This window comes from Zingiber officinale, chromosome 10A, assembly GCF_018446385.1.
Source record: "Zingiber officinale cultivar Zhangliang chromosome 10A, Zo_v1.1, whole genome shotgun sequence".
NCBI classification, from domain to species: domain Eukaryota; kingdom Viridiplantae; phylum Streptophyta; class Magnoliopsida; order Zingiberales; family Zingiberaceae; genus Zingiber; species Zingiber officinale.
Genome location: NC_056004.1, coordinates 38,835,587 through 38,841,137, shown reverse-complemented (window position 1 = coordinate 38,841,137; position 5,551 = coordinate 38,835,587). Strand labels below are relative to the sequence as shown.

Below are 5,551 nucleotides of genomic sequence, written 5' to 3'. Positions count from 1 at the left end.
GTTGTTTAGAATTCATGTCCCTACTCTTGACTTTCGGCCATAAAAGGTTTAGTGACCTAGTTGTGCCTCACATGCCATGTTATGAAATAAGAGATGTTATTTAAATGATTCCATGTATGATTATGTCTTTGTATGATGAGTGATATGTTCATTATGTATGCTTATGACCCATGCATGTGCTATGTGCCCAATTATGCATGCTTTATGATATGATAAATGACATGTCCATTATGTACGTTTATGATCCATGCATGTGCTGTGTGCCCAAATATGCATGCCTTATGATGTGATAAATGACATGTTCATTAAGTATGCTTATGATTCATGCATGTGCTATGTGCCCAAATATGCATGTTTTATGATATGTTAAGAAATATGATATGCATGAAATGATAAGAATTATGATATGTATGACATGCTACTTTACTTTATGTATGGCTTATACCAAGGGTGGGCTCCATAAGCGCCCCGGGGTCGATGGACTAAGAAACGGGCCTCGTTAGGGATGGGCTCCTAAGTGCCCCTAGGTCGATGGACTAAGAAACGAGCCTAGTATGTATGCCTTGTAGGGTTCAAGACTTGCTACCTTGGACCTACATAGGACGCGCGCATTTATGTATGTGGTACAAGCCGGGGCCCTAATCATGTTGAGATTATGTTTAAGTATGTATACTATAAGTTTTCAAAAGACATGTTGCATATGTTTCATGATACATGATTACGAATTTACCTTGTATATACGTTATGATTATGCCATGATATTTATGATGATGTTATGCTATATTAGGACACATTTGATGATTATGTTATATTATGCCATGATACCTTATGCTGGTTATGTTACGATATGCCATGATATGTTGCTTGATATGATAGATTTGTTTCCATGCATTATGACTTATGATTTTGATATGCTATGCGATTTTTTTTGTGAGTAGGAAAGGAACTTACTGAGCCATGAGTGCTCACAGCTTACTTTCTTGTACCGCAGATAAAGGCAAGGAATGGATGTACTAGGGGAGCAGTAGGAGGGGCCAGAAGGATGTGTGTGGAAGTGGTTGGCTAAATGGAAAGACCTACTTTTGTTTAATAAGAAATATGCCATGTTATGTTATTACATTATGACTCCATGACATTAGTTATGTGTTAAGTATTATGATTCAAAAATTCATGTTAAGTATGCTATGTGGTTTATATGTCCATGGTGATTTTAAAGTAAGGAAAAGTTTTAAATTCTCTAAGTAAGACTTCCACTGTAGTAAGTAAGTAAGTATGTCCAAGTAACCCCCCGTCGCCTTAGCAGGAGGGGCGGGGCGTTACATAGGATTTGGTAGATCATTTATATTGAGGAATCTTACAAAGAAACCAAAACTCCTAGAACATTCCTTTATCATAGCCCATAATCTTGTTTGTTGATTTTTTATTTTTATGTATACTTTTCATTAGTTACATTTAGCTTTTGGAAACCAATTGATTAGTTGTTTAGCTAACTCGTGTTGAAACATTTCTAGTGCTTATTCTAGTCCCTGTGGATACGATAATCTTTTATATTACTTGCGACATTTCCGTACACTTGCGGAGGTCAACAAGTTTTTGGCGCCGTAGCCGGGGACTGCGCTATAACATTAGGAATTATCAATTGAGTTAGACTAGACATAACTTTTCTTTTCATTTGCATAGTTGAATCTAACTTTTAGAATTCTATTTTCATAATTCTTTCTTGTATAATTGTTAGAATTCTGTTTTCATAAACTTTTCCTTTCTTTTATAACATTCTTGTCAATTCCTTTTGTTGTAACTCTAATTCTGCATTTTGATTCTAGCACTCTAATCTAACTTTTCTCTGTTTTCTCTTTTGATCTAGTTTCTTTTTTCTTTTCTTTTGTAAACATATCTTGCAATCTTTAGCATATGAATTATTCTAGATGATCCTGTCCGAGCGCTGAGTCGACGGACACTGGGGACGTGGCACTCTCCGCTGTCTCCGACTGATGATGTGGATCTCCGGCGAACCTGCATAGAAGCCGAGCCGGGAGGGATTTCCCGGCGACAACCCTCCGACGCTCAAGTCAGGCAGTGGAGAAGGAGAAGAGCAAGGCAACGTTACTATGGCTACAGTGATGAGAATCGCATACCTCCGTCGAAGTCTGGGGGTCCTTATATAGGACCCCGGGGAGGCGCGAGCACGCTTCTCGATGTGTGCACGCTTCCCCAAACATATCTCAGAAAAACATGCCTGACGCCATTCCGCAATTGTCCAAGCATATCCCTGATATGACGGTGGAAACTTCTACCGTACGATAATCCGTCCGCTCCGATCGCCAGCCATGCTGTTTGTCGGTGGCAGGCGTCTCGAGGATGATGTTACCAGCTGTCCCTTTTGTCCCTTTGCGCCTCTTGCCTGTTCCCGGGCCGAGCGGACCGGCCGCCTAGCCGGACGTTCGGTTGGCCGGACGTTCGGTTGGCCGGATGCTCGGTCGGCCTGCCAGTCCGCTCGGCATGACCTCTGTACGCTCGGCATGACCTTGGGGTTGGCCCTCTTGACCATTGACCTCCAGGTGTCGTTGACCTCCCGCCAACGAGGGTCCCCCGTCCTTACCACCGGATCACATGCCTCCCCCTCAAGTCTAGTCGAAGGAGGCGCCAAGTCCGACTGACTGGACTATGAGTTTGGCCAAGCGACAGCCATCCTGCCACTCCCGAAAGTGTAACTCCGCTCGGCCACTATGGGGTCGAATAGCGCCGGTCGGCTAATTGGCGAGGGTTGCCCGACTGGCCTGTCGGTGGCCTGTGATGATGTCTACGGGATCTTTTCGGAATGCGTACAAATCTCCGCCATTATGGTTGAGTACGCGGGTTCTGCCTCGTGATCGGGCCCATTAAATGCCCTCCTCTGACCGAGTGCCACGTGGCGCTGTTGACGTCATTGCACGGTTGCCGCCTTACGCCCGACGCGACATTCACCGATTTGAATGGACAGTTGGATGCAGGCCTCAGGTTATGTGACCTGCATCCGACGGCTCGGGTGGCTCGAGCCCATCCTTATAAAGCTCTCATCGCCTTCTTCCGCCGTATTTTCACCGTCGCGTGCTCAGAAGCCCTCTCCTGCGCCCCTTTCTCCAGTGACCTCGTTCTTCGGCACTCAGGTGACCTCTTGCCCAATTCTTTCGATCCTCATCTTCTCTGTAAGGTTCTCTGCCTTTCTCTCTTCGGTTCTTGTATTTTCTTTGCGTTCCTTGCCGCGTTCTTGCCTTCCGGTTACTGTTTCGTTCGTCTTCTCTTAGCCTTTGCATTTTCTTTCAATTCGTGCCTCCTCCACTGTTTCGACGATGGCTAGCTCTTCCCAGCCCGCGGACCTCGCTCTCGGCCCATGGTATACTACCATGGAGTCGCGGTTCGATCGGCGGGACGTCGAGAGCCTGATAAACGCCTTTGACATCCCCTCTGATTTTGAACTGATTTTACCCTCTCCTTCCGCTCGGCCACACAACCCTCCGCGCGGCACTATCTGTTTTTTCCGCGAATAGTTTACAGCCGGTCTACGGTTTCCTCTCCACCCCTTCATCGTTGAAATTTGCAACTTCTTTGGCATTCCGCTCGCCCAGTTAGTTCCCAACACTTTTCGCCTTCTGTGCGAAGTTGTGGTATTATTTAAGATACACAACATTCTCCTCCGCCTAGAAGTCTTCTATTATATCTATTATCCCAAGCAGTCTGAGCCGAGCACTTATCTGTTTCAGGCTCGACCCGACTTAGTCTTTTTTGATAAACTCCCCTCTTCCAACAAACATTGGAAAGAGAACTTCTTCTTTCTTCGTATTCCCAGGCGGCTCCCTTTCCGTACTAAATGGTAGGTCGGACCGCCCACCTCTCCCAAGCTGAAGAAGTATAAAACCCAACCGGACTACCTCCAAGCAGCGAATATGCTAGCCGGTCTGAAGCTCGACATCAACAAGCTCCTACCTGAAGGAGTGATGTATATATTCGGTTTGAGTCCGAGCCGGACCCCCCTCCCGAGCAGCTTTGGTAAGAAATTTACTTGTGCATTTGCCTTGAGTTCTAACTGATTTTCTTCTCTTTTCCTTGCATCGAACATCGTAATGGAGTTTGTGCTGCTCGGGATCTTGAAGAAAAAAGCGGCCGCGCTCGAGGCGGCAGCGGCCAAGGAAATGGAGCAGTTGGGCATTGCTCCGGTCGACTCTCACGAGGGTGAGAGCGAGACAAATGCAGGGGAGTCGGCCGCTCAGGCTTCGCCCGCGGAAGTGACTGGTGGTATAACTTCTAGCAAGGGCCCTTCCGTTCAGGAGGATGACTCTGAGCCGGACGACAAACTCCCCATCAACCAGAAGAGACGGCGTGCTGAGATGCCACTCCGCTCGGCAACCTCCGCAGTGCAAGCGTCCGAGCGGACGGGCACCACATCTCCCCGTGGCAAGGTGCCATCGGTCGAGGCTCTCTCCTCCGACCGGACCCCCTCTTAACTGGATCCGCCTACGGCCCCCATCGAAGCGATGCTGGTTAGCTCCCTTCCTCTTGTACCCCGCCGAGTCCGCCGCTCAGGCATTCTGTCCACAATGTCCAGCCCGGCCTCCTATCCTTTGGTGCCCGCTCAGAAAGTCCTTATCTGCATCTTGAAACATTTTTAGAGATTTGTGATTTGGTGAAATGTGAAGGAGTATCAGCAGATGCAGTTCGATTGATGGCATTTCCTTTCAGTATCAAGGAAAGCAAGGACTTGGCTATATTCTCTCTGTCCTCAAAGCATCACAAGTTGGGAACAATTGGAGAAGCAATTTCTGAATCATTTTTTTCCTCCATGTAGAACAGTGTATATGAGGAATTGCATAACAAATTTTGCTCAGGCATATGGAGAATCATTATTTGAAGCATGGGATAGATTCAAGAATCTTCAAAGAAAGTGCCCTCATCATGGTTTTGAAAAATGGTTGATTTTTCACATATTCTATGGGGGAATTTCTTTCTCAGACAAGAGTTGATTGGATTCATCAGCTGGAGGTTCTTTTATGGACAAAAGTGTAGATGAAGCTTATTCATTAGTTGATCAAGTGACATTGAACCTCCATGAATGGTCAAATAAAAGTTGGATGGAATTTCCCTCAGATATTCAAGAAGTGCAAGCCATAAATGTAAGAGAGCCTGTCAAACAAAATGAAGTTCAACCACCTAAAAATGTTGAAATTCACAAGTCACAGAGTGAGGAGTTCAAACATTTGGGGGCAAAGCTTGATAGTATTGTTTCAAAATGGTTTAAAGAAGATCCCCCTCCTACACAGTCAATATCTAATGAAAAGTGTGATGATGTTGGGTTGAGAAGTGGCAAAAATCATGAAGAACTTTTGAAGAATGACATGTTTAGAATTGAGGAGAAGAATAATAGAAGATCACAAGAACTCAGTTCCATTTCTCTAGGAAGTTCCCAAAGGCCACAAGTACCTTTCCCTCAACGATTAATCACACCAACACTAGATAAGCAAGTTGGACCTCCTCCAAAAGCTCAAAGGGAATTTGGGAAAAAGGAAGTTCAGTCTTT

General features: G+C 45.5%; 1 non-coding gene across 1 annotated transcript; it reads right to left on the bottom strand.

Moving 5' to 3' along the window:
- Positions 1 to 4,830: 4,830 nt before the first annotated feature.
- Positions 4,831 to 4,936, bottom strand: LOC122028291. Its single transcript, XR_006124697.1, has one exon. It is a non-coding gene; the product is annotated as a small nucleolar RNA R71 (small nucleolar RNA).
- Positions 4,937 to 5,551: the final 615 nt, after the last annotated feature.